The 14,717-nt window shown below is 42.9% G+C and overlaps 1 pseudogene across 1 annotated transcript; it reads left to right on the top strand.

The window, feature by feature from the left end:
• The first annotated feature begins 565 nt into the window (after positions 1-565).
• On the top strand, positions 566-4,525 carry LOC308640463 (atypical chemokine receptor 3-like; annotated as a pseudogene). Its single transcript has 2 exons — positions 566-671; positions 3,417-4,525. The product of its transcript is annotated as an atypical chemokine receptor 3-like (transcript).
• The last annotated feature ends 10,192 nt before the right edge of the window (positions 4,526-14,717 follow it).

The following is a 14,717-nucleotide window of genomic DNA, read 5'->3' as shown; positions in this document are numbered from 1 at the left end:
TCACTTCAGAACTAGGAGAGGGGTGAAGGTAAAGGAATAGAAAAGCTAATCAAATAAAATTTTAATCCCCTATATTTCCTCTGGAATAATAGTTTTGACATTCTAGGATATCTGCTACAATATAGCATCAATAAAGAGTCAAGCGGTATTGCGCTGGCCTAGTATGCACGGGGCATTGGGTTCGATCCTCAGCACCACATACAAATAAAATAAAGATGTTGTGTTCACCAAAAACTAAAAAATAAATATTAAAAATTTCTCTCTGTCTCTCGCTCTTTCTCTCTCTCTCTAAAAAAATTAAAATGAGTCTTTCACATTCAGATTTGATGAGGACATATGTAGCATGTGTGCTTGCACTCTCTCACACTCTCTCCTCCACTCTCTCTCAACCTGTGCACACACACATTCACACATTGCTTGCTTCAACCTTGGGAAGTAACAGCTGTGTCTCAGCTCCACACCTCCCATGGTGGTGCCACTCCCAGCCCCTGAGGGGAGAAAAGGGTGTGACTGCAGGGTGGCACACCTGTCCCAGAAATACTGTGAGACTCCAAGCCTAGAGGGCAGAGGCAGAAGCAACAGGGCTGGATCAGAGTCCCTGAGCCTTCCCATTGTCCAAGTCCACTCTGGCCTGGAGGATACTGGAGGTTGGCAGCTGCCAGGTGCAGGGGATGTGTCAGAATTGATTTGGAGGAGACTGGAGGGGCCTAGAAGGACACTGCTCAGCCCCAGGAGGAGTTTTCTCTTATTCTGTGTCCTTGCCCTTGTCTGGGACCATTCTCATTGGACTGCACCAGGACCACAATGTGCATGCCCTGGTGGGAAAGGGAGGTGAGGCCAGAAAAGCATCCCAGGTGTGAGGGAGTGGCACATGGGTTAAAATCCTAGTGCAGGCTATCAAAGGCTCAGGGTCCTTCATTTCTTTGGGCTCTAGGATTTAGTGCTGTCCCTGCCAAGTACCCAGGCTGTGCCAGTAGGGCAGAGAATTGCCACAGCCATCTCCAACAGAATATTCTTGGGTTTCCATGCCTGTGGGGCTCCTCCACTTCCAGCGACTATGAGATCAGATGAGATTTGGGGGAGAAATATTGCCTTAAACTAAGTCAAACTGCAAATGTGTTTCATTTTAAGGAAATGGGAAGGAAGAAGCAGGGCTGCTGCCAGGGGCCTCTGTGCTGGAGCCATGTGAAAGAGCAGAGGCAGCATCCATCTGGATTCACAGGTGCAGGGTGAGGGTCTATGCAGATACTTTGTGTCCTAGGGGAGGTGGCAGAAGTATCTTCAGGGCAGCTTGGGGCTGGCTGGATAAACCGAGGCCAGTCTGGGAGGCCAGGAGCCCATCTTCTGGCATCACCCTGCACAGCTCTATTGGGCAGATATCCTTTTGGAATCCTTGAAGCTGTCTTAGGACAGGACATCTGCTGATGAGGGTTTGTATGTCTTTATTCCATGTTTCCCCCTGTGAGTGGCCTCCTGTGCTTGAATGTCAGCTTCCAAACACTGGGGGTCACTGGAATATGGGGACTTCCTGGCTGCTGGGCCGGTGACCCATTGTAGAGCAGAGGGTATATCACTACCCTGGGATGCTCAGGCCTTCTTTCTGCACATGGAGCCTGGGTTGGACCACCAGGAGGGGATCCTACAACCACCTCTATCCCCTACCTCCCACAGAGGGAGCTGCCAGGCCTCTCACAGTCTCCCTGGTTGGGATTCAGGAGTGGGCCACCTGTTAAGTTTTGAGGCTGTGGAGGTAGGCAGCAGGTGTCCTCCATAGTTAGGGACTCTGTTCCATGCTTTCGTAAGGAGGGCCTGATTCAGCTGCATGTCCTCTGTGGGCTCCTGGGCCCTCTTTGGGGGTGGATGTTATGCAACAGTAAAAGCCAGTTTCCCAAGTGGAGAAGAGCCAAGATGAGGTTTTGAATTTCTGCTAAAGAGGAGAAGCTGATTGCTTCTCCTGGACAGTTGCAGGTGACAGGTCATTGAGTAATATGTATCCCCCTACATATTTGGGGATAGGCCCTTTGTCCCTAAGGTAATGCTGAGGTGGGTGAAGCTGTCCTAGTGCAGCAGACACGGTCAGGATAACCAATACATCTTATGTTGGACACTATTGGGTGGAGGAGCCATAATTCCAAGCTTGGAATGTTCCTGCTTTGGTTTATGAAACAGTTGGCAAGGCCACCTGGCACACATTGACTCTTATCCTGGATCCTGCAGAAGTTGCTGTGTGTAACATGGAGTCATTTTGAGTAACCCATGGTAGACTGGATCTTGGCTAGTCACCACCAATGGCAAGTGACAGAACTGCCACCTACATAGAGGGCACAAGTCAAGTCTGGTGTCCCTGTCTATCACTCCCCACAGCATGCAGTGAGGTTTGAGGGGGTACCACAACCTGGAAGGACTTCAGGGTTTCAAGGTACACAAGGACACTCGAGGACAGCTCCTGGCAGCTCTCACAGAATCTGAGGAAAGTCACTCTAGAACTGAGGCTACCTTTGGCCGAACCCTTGCTGTCTATGAGAAGCTGACCATGGAGCTTGCTGGCTGTGAGGAGCTGACCATGGAGCTTGTTGGCCTAAGGTAGGGTTAGCAGGTAGAAGCTGGCAGATCATTATCCCTCCAGAAAGGCAGTAGGCAGTGACCTCTGTGCTTTGGGTCTAGGCACACATTGTTCCTGAAGCAGTTGAATAAAGAAGGAAATGGAAAACTATGCAAAGGCCAGGGCCTGAGGCAGCTGGTTGGTTGCCCCAAGCTGATGTGGCACAGCCAGCCCCCAGCCTGTGGTTTTGGAGTGCATTTGGACTATGGGGCATAACACACATGCTGGCCAAGCTCCAAGTGGCCTCATGGGTTAAGTGAAGTTGCTAACGATCTAGGTTTGCACATGAGTTTTCCAGAAAGGTTATAAGTGCTAAGTCATGTTTTAAATGCAAATTGGGTTGAGCATTTTAAATACTCTCATCCAGACACTGAAGTGGCATGCTTATAATTTAGCATTCCAGGGGTAGACCAACCTGCCATTCTTGGGGGAATCACCATTGCCTGTTGAGAAGGAGCAGGCCTCCATCACTCCTGTGGCCATGCTCAGCAGCCTGATGTTTCTTTGGCCCTGTACCATGTTGATTTCACACTCTGGGCACAGCCAGGCTGATGGTGTCTGGAGAAGACAGCCAATGAAAGATAGAAAACCAACATTGTGTCTGTCTTTGGACAATGTGTCAATGAGACTCTGGCTGTTTGTTTATGTGACACAGTTCTCATGTGATTTATTTCTTTTCTCCTTTCTTTGTGACACACCTCAGAACTTGGGCAAAATTGCTGGGCCTTATTAGGACCCCAGAAAAGTGTTTTGACTGGAAGTCAAGGTTTCCTGATGAGTGATTTCTCTCTCCCATCTCTCTGGGTTGCTGTAGGTCCTTCTCACTCCCCCTACCATGTATCTGCATCTCTTTGACTACACAGAGCCAGGGAATTTCTCTGACATCAGCTGGCCATGCAACAGCAGCCACTGCATCCTGATCGACACAGTGCAGTGCCCCACAATGCCCCACAAAGCAACCTGCTCTACACACTTTCCTTCATTTACATTTTCATCATCGTTATTGGCATGATTGCCAACTCTGTGGTGGTCTGGGTGAACATCCAGGCCAAGACCACAGGCTATGACACCCACTGCTACATCTTAAACCTTGCCATCATGGACTTGTGGGTGGTCATCACCATCCCCGTCTGGGTGGTCAGCCTGGTGCAGGACAACCAGTGGCACATGGGCGAGCTTACCTGCAAGGTCACGCACTTCATCTTCTCTGTCAACCTCTTTGGCAGCATCTTCTTCCTCACGTGCATGAGCATCGACCACTACCTCTCCATCACCTACTTCACCAGCACCTCCAGCCACAGGAAGAAGATGGTGCACCACATTGTGTGTGTTCTGGTGTGGCTGCTGGCCTTGAGCATGTCTCTGCCTGACACCAACTACGTGAAGACCATGGTGTCTGCTTCCAACAACGAGACCTTCTGCTGGTCGTTTTACCCTGATCACAGCATCAAGGAGTGGCTGATTGGCATGGAGCTTGTCTCTATTGTCTTGGGCTTCATTGTCCCCTTCTCCATCATCACTGTCTTCTACTTCCTGCTCTCCAGGGCCATCTCAGCCTCTGGTGATCAGGAGAATCATAGTATCTGGAAGATCATCTTTTCCTATGTGGTGGTCTTCCTTGTATGCTGGCTCCCCTACCATGTGGCAGTGCTGCTGGACATCTTCTCCATCCTGTACTACCTCCCCTTTACCTGCCAGCCGGAGAACATGCTCTTCACAGCACTACATGTCACACAGTGCCTGTCCCTGGTGCACTGCTGCGCCAATCCTGTGCTCTACAGCTTCATCAACTACAAGTACAGGTACAAGCTGATGAAGGCCTTCACCTTACAGTATTCTGCCCAAACAGACCTCACCCAGATCACCAACACCTCCAGAATGTCAGAGACAGAGTACTTGGTGCTGGAGCAAAACTCCAAATGACCTGCTGTGCAGAGGCCACGTCATGGAGCTTGTGAACATGGCTTATGGTCTTCATCAGAGAGCAAGTGAGATTTGGGTCTTGATGCCCAAGTGACGTGAAGAGAAGAAGGCGTGACATTGTGCATCTTCCTCTCTGTCCAGTGCTGTGTGTCAAAGTCAGCTTCAGGAAACGCTTGACTGGACATCTATACAATAGAGCCTTCTGCTCTTCCTGAAATTTTTATATGTTGAATTGTATTTAAGTCTTCATTTTCTCACTATTTGCATACTGCATAAAAAGTATTGGAAAGTTAAATGTATTTTAAATATTGCATTGGAGGTATAATCCTGACATACTCAGATTGTTGTAGTTTTAAGATTAGTTTGACTTTAGTTTTCACTAAGGTTGTCATTTTTAACTAATTTAAAATTATGTATTTATATACATGTATATGCATATATATAAACGTATACCATTCTTCACTGAAATGTTTTCTTTATAAAAGTTTTATATCTCTGTGGTGGATTGTATTTGCACAGGATATGGAACAAAAATGGCTTCATAATGCTGTTTGGGATGTTAATAGTTTTGCAGAGTTACATTTAAAACAAAAGAAGACTGTTACAGGCTACAAACCTGTGCATACAATGAACAGAGTTCTCTTCATCTGTGAGTTATTTCTTTAATAAAGAACTTTGTTTCCTAAAAGTTCATTCCTGAAAGTGTGCAAGTGTGCCCAGCATTGAGGTAGCATTCATGATGTTGCTATGTGGACACACCTGGCACACACAGTCATGCTGAGTAAGAATAAAGAGAGAACTGCCACAGAGCAAACTGGAGGGTTAGTGTGGGTGAGTGGCATGGGAGGCACAGCATTCAAAGTGCTGAGTATGTTTTAGAAGCTCTTCAGGTGATGGTGAGTTGGGGAGGGAGGTGGTCGACAGTGAGATGTCTGGAGGCAGAAATGCAGGAAATGTGAGCCTGAATTGGCCAGGGCTCCTCTGCTCCCAGCACCAGTGTGACAACCCTCACGCAACCCATGATGAGGGTTGAAGGCAGTGCTGCTTTCACATTCTTAGCAGACCTAAGAAAAATCTGCACAGGAAATGCATATTTTCAATTTACTATAGACCAACTAATTACATTTTCCCCTGTCATCTGCACCAGATATGTCCCAAGATCCCCTGAAACCTGGAAAGTACCTGACTCATTATGTATATTTTATGTATTTACTACACATTCTCCTAGACATACACATCTACAGTGCAGTTTAAGTTATAAAGTATACACAGATATCAACAATTATGAAAATTCGAATGACTATATAATTTTCTGTAATAAAAGTTATTTAAAACTTATGAATTATGTATTTCTAGAGTATCCCATTTAGCATTTGGGGGGGGCTGCAAGTAACTGAACTGCAGAAAGTGAGCTTGTAACTAAGGGAAGGCTATTGACTGTGCTTGAGGCAGTAACCAAACTCTGGCTTCTGCATTTCCACATGAACCTTCACTGGGAGGACTCCTTTGAGGAGCACTCTCAGAGCCACAGGAGCCACAGACTTCTACAGACCTGGCTTTTAGGTGGGAGCTCAGGGAAGTGTCCTTCCCATCTTAGCACAGGTCAGTCCATCTACAGGTGGGTCTTCTTGAGATCCAGGGCTACTGCCCTTTTGTAAAGTCCCTGAACATATGGGCTCACCCAGACTCACAGCCCAGGGGTCCCTCGGGGTTACCAATAGCACCACTTGCAAAGGCTGCACAGTCTGTGTTCCAAGGCCTGGCAGTGTGGCATGCTGACTCCAATATGCTTGACACATGTCTGGAGGTGCATGCACACTGTCATGAATGCTGTAATAATAGCAGATCAATAAGTGAAAATGCAAGAGAAAGGAAAAATAACACAAGGAGCATACAAACTTGGGGAAAATCATGAAAATGTATTACCTTGAAAATGGAGCTATGTTTGCCCTGAGGCTTCTAGAGGTCAAGTTCAAACAGAAAACTCCCAACCAGTGAATTGAGGAGGAGAATGGAGAACAGAAAAGCTAAACTTAAGTTGAGTGTTCAGGCCCCTCCCACTCAGTGTGGACCCCTCCTAGCCCAGGAGTTCAGGCATAAAGATGCATAGAGCTGGGTTCAGGTGGGGTTCCTTATCCATTCACAGAAGTCTCCTGTGCCACCCAACTTTTGTTACTCCTATTGCCCTTCCTAAGTGGGATAATGGACTACTTTCTTACCACTCTGTAGAGCTGGGTGACCACTCGGTTGCTCACACCCACTCTGAGGTGCAGAGCAGTTAGAAGGTTTGTGGAGAGCAGGCTGTGCTGGCTCCAAGCCATTCCACACTATGCAGAAGAGCACTGCCCAGACCTGAGCTACCCTGTTTTATAAAGCAGCAGATTTCTCTGGGCTACACACTTCTGAATGCAAGTGATGAGGCAGAATGACTCATGCCTTGACAGACCAAGTGGATAACCACCACTGGGCATACAGAACTTACTGGAAAGAATTAACCCAACTGGGCACAATGGTGCATGTCTGTAATCCTAGCCTCACAGGAAGCTGAAGCAGGAGGATCACTGGTGTCAGGCCAGCCTAGGCAACTTAATGAGTTCCTGTCTCAAAATAGAAAATAAAACTCTGACAGGTAGCTCAGTGGAAACATGTCATGCTATGAGGTTCAATCCCCAGAAACACACACAAAGAAATAAGAAAGAAGGCAATGACCCAGCTGTGCAGTTGCAGCATAAGGCACAAATGGATACATAAGTGAATCAGGTTGGTAAAAAATTACTCCCCCTGCATTAACTAAATTAAATCAGATACACATGGACTCCTAGGAACATCAGAACCTCATCCAGGAAACCAGGACCATGAGCTTACCAGACACTGCAGACTCATCACTGGAACACCAGGAGAGGCACCTGGGACTGTGGCAGTGATATTTCCTTCTCCATCTTGTGTTTTAGTAATCTGACTTTTTCTCATTTTCCCTTCATTAGCATGGGCAGACGTTTATCTGTTTTATTTTTCAAAGAACATTTTTTGTCTTGTCATTTATTTCACTTGCTTCTTTTGTTTGAATTTCATTGGTTTCAGCTCTGATTTTATTTATTTCCTGTCTTTACTGCTTTTGGTGTTGACTTGTTCTCTTTCTAGGGCTTTGAGATGTAGTGTTAGAGATTTTGATATGTTGTAAAAGTGTTCCATTTACCTCTAAGAATTTTTTTTTGTATTTCACCCTTAATTTCTTCAACTGTCCATTCATCAATCAATAGTGTATTATTTAGTCTCCATTTGTTAGATATTTTACTTTATCATTGATTTCTAATTTCATTACATTGTGTTCTGAGAGAATGCAGAGTATTAACTGTTATTTTGTATTTATTAGGACTTCCTTTGTTGTGTAAGATATGGTCTATTTTAGACAATGAGCCTTGCTGTGGAGGAAAAGTATATTTGCTCATTGATGGATGAAATATTATATATATGTAATATCTTTCAATTCTAAATTATTGATTGCATTATTTAGTTCTATGGTATATTTAATTATATTTTGGGGGAAAAAAGTCTCTGCTAAGTGGAAAAAAGATGAGCAACTGAATTGGAAAAATATTTAGAAAGGTCATACCTGCCATAGAATTTGTATCTGGGATGTATAAATGCATATAGAGATGTATACACAATTAAAGTTATTGAGGTGTACGTGTGTGTGTGTGTGTGTGTGTGTGTGTGTTTGAGAGAGAGAGAGAGAGAGAGAGAGAGAGAGAGAGAGAGAGAGAGAGAGAGAGAGAGAGTTTATGGATAGAATTTTATTTTCAAAATTGACCTTTAAATTATGTTTAATTGCAGGTGAATATTTATGTTGTTTGAAACTTTTTGATTGTTTTGTGGTCCTGGTAGTTGTACACAGGGACATGCGTATTCTTGGCAAAAACAACAGCACTTACATCACATCCCAAGCCTTTTCATGTTTGGAGACAGGATGTCTATATATTCCCTGGCTACATGGGAAAATGACATCAGCCTGACTCAGCATCCCAACGATCTGCAAATACAGATGTGGCCCTCTTCAGCCAGGGCATATTGAGTCATTTAGGGAGTAATTGGACTGAAAGAATACTTCACAGACACTAGAAGTTATCATGGTCAATGCATATGGAAATTTTTCTGCTGAAGGAAATATTAAAATTACAATGGAAACAAGGAGCTTCACACAGTTTACTATGTTATGTTGTAATAGTAATTTTCCAAGGAACACTGCACATCATTTTTTGTGTTCACACACACACACACACACACACACACACACACACACACACACACACAGAAATCACACATATACTTTTACCAGTGAGCTCCATTCTCCTTTACTTTCCTTCCTCTTCATTTCTTGTATTGGGATGCACAGTGTTTTTTTAGAAGCCTCCCTCCTTGTGCCTATTACACCTGACATATACTGTCTTTGCTTCCCTGGTGCTACCTCAGATATTGATCTGCTTTTGTACTGGGTAGTAAATTCTTTCCCTGTAACTTATGCCATTCCCTCTCTAGTCCCTTAGGGTATAGACTTCAGAGGGCTGCTTTTCCATTACAATGCTGTCAACAGTTTATATATTTCCACCCAAAATTGGGTGTGAGGTAAGAGTCTGATCCAGTATCAGGTGCCATGGAGGGTGACTATTCTAGACGTAGGGATATACAGAGACTTGATGAGTGATGGGATCAGCCAGAGGCAGGGAATGGTGAAAATGCAAAAGGCTCGATCATAACACAGAGACAAGGATTGGCTCTATGTATTTGTCTGATGGTAATACAGGTATGATGTTGCTCATGGCTGGCCTGTTGAACCATGTCCCCAGCCTTCCTTACCATGTAAATATTCTTGCAAGGAAACATGGACCACTTTGGGTCAGCACTTCATCTATCTTCTGGTTCCTTTCATGTTTTCTGGAACCTAGTCTGAAGCTTCATGCAGCTTTGTCTGAACAGATATCAACAGTGGTCAAAGGGATTAGGGAACAAAAAATACAAAGAAAACCAAGAATGTCTACGAATCACCCCCAACTGGCCTTATTACACTGGGCCATTATTCAATAATACAAAGAATGTATTTGTTCTTTAAGTCATTGTACTATTGGATTCCTTGCTATAAGAGCTTGATTCTTACCCTAAAACATGCACTCCATATGCTATTCATAAAAGGAAGTTGTGTTTATTAGCGTTCTGCTGAAAAAAAATGAAAGCAATAATGAAGTTTAACTGTATAATAAAGAACTAGGATGGCATATAACTTTAAACAGAATATGTGCATGTTTGTGTGACACACACATCAGTTAATTATTCTTCTAACACCCTTTAACCAGAGCTTCCATGGGGTACTTTTCATTGATATACTTTACTTAGTCCACAGTCCCCTTAATAAATGATAATCTCCTTCCTAATTTCAATACTGCATTACTCATATTCTGTGTCTCATTATAGTGTGTGACCCAGTGTCAAACTTTCCTTTATGAGAAATTTCATTCTCAACTGTCAGTTTGCCTTTTAAATACATAACAGTTGCTTTTCTGGCTTTTCTAGCTACCTTTTCAAAGAGAATCTTTCTCAGAGCCAATTTTTTTAATTTCTCCTTTTCTTATTACATAATTTCCCTGGTGGTTCATGTTCATTTTCCCATTCCTCAGATTATGAGTTATATGAGGATGGCTCCCAAATCTCATTTCTATGTCTAACTTTTATGTCTTGCATTTCCAACTGCGTATCATATATTTCCAAGTAAGTGTTCAGCCAGAAGAGCAAACATAGATATTCATATATTGGAAAGATTTTTAAGGCACTTAATAGCAGACACTGTGCTAGGCATTATAGTGACCAGTAAAAAGCATAAGGCCCCTGCCCCATGAAGCTTAAATACTATGGGTCAGGAATTACCTAAAGGCCCTATGGGAAGGGGAACAGAAAGTCCAGGGATGTAAAGATCAGGATCTTTCTAGCTGAAGGGGGAAGTAATGGGACACATAAGAAGCAGGCACAGGATAGATTTGCATGTCTTCTAAGCCAGAAATGTTTAAGCAAGCTTGGTCATCTTTGCCTTGAAAAGATACTGTGGATCTGGGAATGTATCACATGTTTGGAGAGCAATGCTGAGTTAAAGATAAAGGTTATTTGGAATGTTTTGTAGGCAAAATGGACAGGATTGGGTTATAAGTGAATATGGAGTGGCAGGTAAGAGATGACATGAATCATTTCAAGGCTTCTGGACGTGGACCACTGGAAGGATTGTGATACCATTCACTGAGGTGGGGACTGTTGAACAAGGACCAGGGGTAAAAGCTAAGATTGGTGCTAAATAGGCAGCTGGATATCTTGATTGATACTTTATAGTATTCTGGTGTGGAGATGTGATTTTTAAGTTTTATATGATGATGATAACAAGGCTTGGGTGTGATTTCCTAGGAAAAGAATATATAGTGAAAAGGAGCAAAGTCAAGACAAAAACTCCAGAAACTAAGGCCTAAGTGTTAGAGATTGTGCCAGAAGATATGGCTGAGAAGGAGGGGCCAGAGTAGCAGGAGAAAAACCAGTGGTGGAAGACAATGTTTTCAGAAGGATGAAATACTCAACATTGTACATGCAGCTCAATGAATTAAGGAAGAATTCCAAAATAGTCAAAGGTCCTAGTGGAGTAGAGGCCTTGAGACATTAATACTACAGATGGAATGATGATGTGGAAGCCAGTTCAGAGATACCTGAAAAGGGAGGGAGAGAGAATAAAAGGAGAGGGCCAGCATATGTAGCTCTGGAAGAAAAATGAGATAAGAAAGATGCAAGGAGGAGACATGGGCTCCATGGTGGTGTGTCTTAATGGGAGCTTCTGGGACACGTTTAAATGTGCATGGGAAGGCTCCAATTAGGAGGAAAATGGAGTTTCATAAGTTTTCTGAGAGGACTTTGCTTCGAATTCCCAACTCTCCACTCTTCCTTAGTCCTCTCAGATTACCCCAAATGGAGATTTCTATTCCAGTACAAGTGTGAATACAATTATAATCAATATTTAAATTTAATTCTTTCAGATTTACCCAAATAGAAATTAAAGGTGTTTACTGAGAGTGATAAAAATTCTGTGAATATTTATGTGTGAATTAGTGCACATTTGGCGTGTTTGGGAAGGGGTGTTTGTAAAAGTTTCAAGACTCTAGGGAAGTAGTGTAGTCATATGTCACTAATTTGAAGTTTTGAAAACAATTCCAAAATCAGTTTTATTATTCCTTTATCTTTCACATTAAAAAGCGCACAGTTTAAAAACCTTAAATTGTTATCACAACTTGAAGCAAAACAATTTGCAGGGGAAAAAAGGAACTCTTTTCCATTTAAATCAGTCTTGGTATTTGCAGGTAAGAAAGCAGATGTCATAAAACTTGCATGTCTAAACTTTTGTTTATCAAATGTAAATACAAAAATACTTAAGGAAAGCAGCTTATATCAAGGAAGAGTTCTACAGAATACTGTCACCCTCTGCTTCCAAAACAAAACCATAGTGTATAAAAGCTTAACTGCCAAGCAGTAGGCTTAACAAAAAAACAAACAAACAAACAAAAAAAACATGGTACTTAATAGTCCACATGGAACTCCTTCTTAACAGAGACATGGAAGAAGGGATGTGAAAGAATGCTAAGGAAAGCCATCTACCTCAGGGGTAGATGCGGTTTCGTCATGGTCCACCATTCTGTCCTGCCACACCGAAGTTTGTTCCACAGTGCTGACAGGATGCCTCTAGAACAAGACTGGCACAGAGTCAAACGGAGAATTGCTGAGAAGACTGGGTCATGAAGAAATTTCACTGTGACAAGAATCTGAAAAATTATATACAGTACTACTGGAAGCCAAAGGATGACATGCATGAGAAATAAAATGACATAAGTTAGACATTCTAGGTTCACAACATCAGAATGAAGTCCACCAAATACAAGCAACAAAGAAAGTACCCATAGATTATCACCATTGAAGTAGGGTTTCATTAACAAAGTGAATACAACATTAAAGTAAGTGTTTAATCTGATGGAGCTAAGTCATGTAATTAAATTTTAAAAAGGGACACATACATCTTTGTTTGAGTTTGTGTGTGTGTGTGTGTGTGTGTGTGTGTGTGTGTGTAAACTGTCATAAATGTATTTATACTGTCATAAAAGCCATGAAATGATGCAGAAACCATGGCATAACTTGAGTATTTTTAGCTCCCTTGGCTTTGAATTACACTACTATTATAACCCATAAAGGGACACTGGGTCTGGGGGCAGTTACACACACCTGCAATCCCAGCAGCTCTGAAGGCTGAGGCTTGAGGATCATGAGTTCAAACCAGCCCCAGCAAAAGTGATGTGCTAAGCCACTCAGTGAATCTCTAAATAAAATAGCACATAGTACTGTGGATGTGACTCAGTGGTTGAAATCCCCTGAGATCAATCCACATCACCCTCCCTACCAAAAGTAGAAATTGGGCTTGAGACAAATCACAGTAGTGCTTGCCTAGAATATACCCATGGCCTCGGTTTGAATTCCAATATTGGGAAAAAATAAAAACAACTGAGTAGACTTGAAAGTGATATTTTTTCCAAACTTCAAAGTCATTAATCTTGTTTTTAATTTTTAGAGTGATAAGTGCAGCAGAGAAAAATTCAACTGAAGATTGTCTTCAAAAACAATAAGAAATAACACCTGAAGAGTGTCTCTTTGGATTTTTGCTACTCATTTTTCAACATTAAGAATGTATTAGCAGGATGGGGTTGTGGCTCAGTGGTAGAGTGCTCACCTAGCACGTGTTAGTCCCTGGGTTCGAGCCTCAGCACAAATAAAAATAAATAAATAAAAGAAATGTATTGTTTCCAATCACAACTAAATAAAGAAATACATAAATAAGTGAAGAATGTGTTAGCTGAATCACATGAAAAGCTAATTGTTTAGGATACAAGGTGTTCTTTCCCCAAGACTATCATTGTAAAATGCCTCAACACATCTCCAATTCCTGTCCTAAACAGATCATATAACATTAATGCAGAAGAGCTCTTTGAAAACATAAAACATGCTGATAATCCAGATTTATTTTTTCATTATGTTAATATGATTCTTGATTATTTTTTTGTTATTTTTAAAGAGACTATATTTTAGGCAATCAAAATCTTTTCCTTCTATGGATTCATTCTTATATTAAAAATAGTTAATTTTCTTCCACATAATTCTCCATGTTCACCATATCCTTAAATCTCCTTTGTTACTAAAATATTTCTGAAAATATCAAGGAAGAGGCTCATTTTGATATGTTTAATAGAAAAGAAAAGCAGACTTTCTCGGGATTTACATTTGGAAAGAAAAATCCTGTCCAGCTGATTTTATTCCAAGAAGAGGAAAAATCTGAGAGACGAATCTGGGTTGTCCCTGGAGTATCTGTTCATGTCCATCACACACTGGTAAAACTCTGGAGGGAAGGGCTGGAACTGGGCTTGTTTGGCTCAGGGCCCCCTCTTCAAGGTCTCCTCTGGCAGCTGTGTCACATGCACACACACAGTGTGCTGGGGAAGGTGCGTCTGTGAGCATCAGACCTGCGTTGATTACTGAGGAGCACACCTCCTGAAGAGTGCTCTCCTCTCTTCTCCTAAGCCCCTTACAGGCCATCAGAGTTAGGCCAGACTTATTTTGCCATGGGCCTAAAGTGTAATGATGAGTCCAAACGGGAGGAGCACGGCAGCCCCAGTGACTAAGCCAACCACAGCAGGCCCTGCAATGGGCGACATAGCCATGCACCCCTGAGACACCACATTTCACACCTCCCTGGGATGCCCCTCTCACAGGACTATCCTCCATCTTTACCTAACAAACCACACTTAATTTAGTGGCTTCAACAACGACCACTTGCCATTTCTCATGAGTCACTGGAGACTGGGCGGTTCTGGCTCAGGCTTGGATGATTTGGACTGGGCTGGCTAATATGTCTATGGCCAGTAGCCCATCTTCTTGGGGCCAGTTGGTATAGGATGATCTTTATTGGGGCACCCCAGCTATCCCATGTGTCTGCCACGTCATCCTGTAGGCAACCCTAGCACACGCTCCTGGTCTTGGCCCAGGCACATGACAGACATTGCTCCCGTGGTCTGCCAGGCCCCTGATCCTGGTGAAGAAAGCAGATCATGGGAGTCGTGCAAAGGCACTCACA

Source organism: Spermophilus citellus (genome assembly GCF_964194105.1).
Source record: "Spermophilus citellus genome assembly, contig: SCAFFOLD_58, whole genome shotgun sequence".
NCBI lineage: Eukaryota > Metazoa > Chordata > Mammalia > Rodentia > Sciuridae > Spermophilus > Spermophilus citellus.
This window is presented reverse-complemented; position numbering and strand designations above follow the sequence as displayed.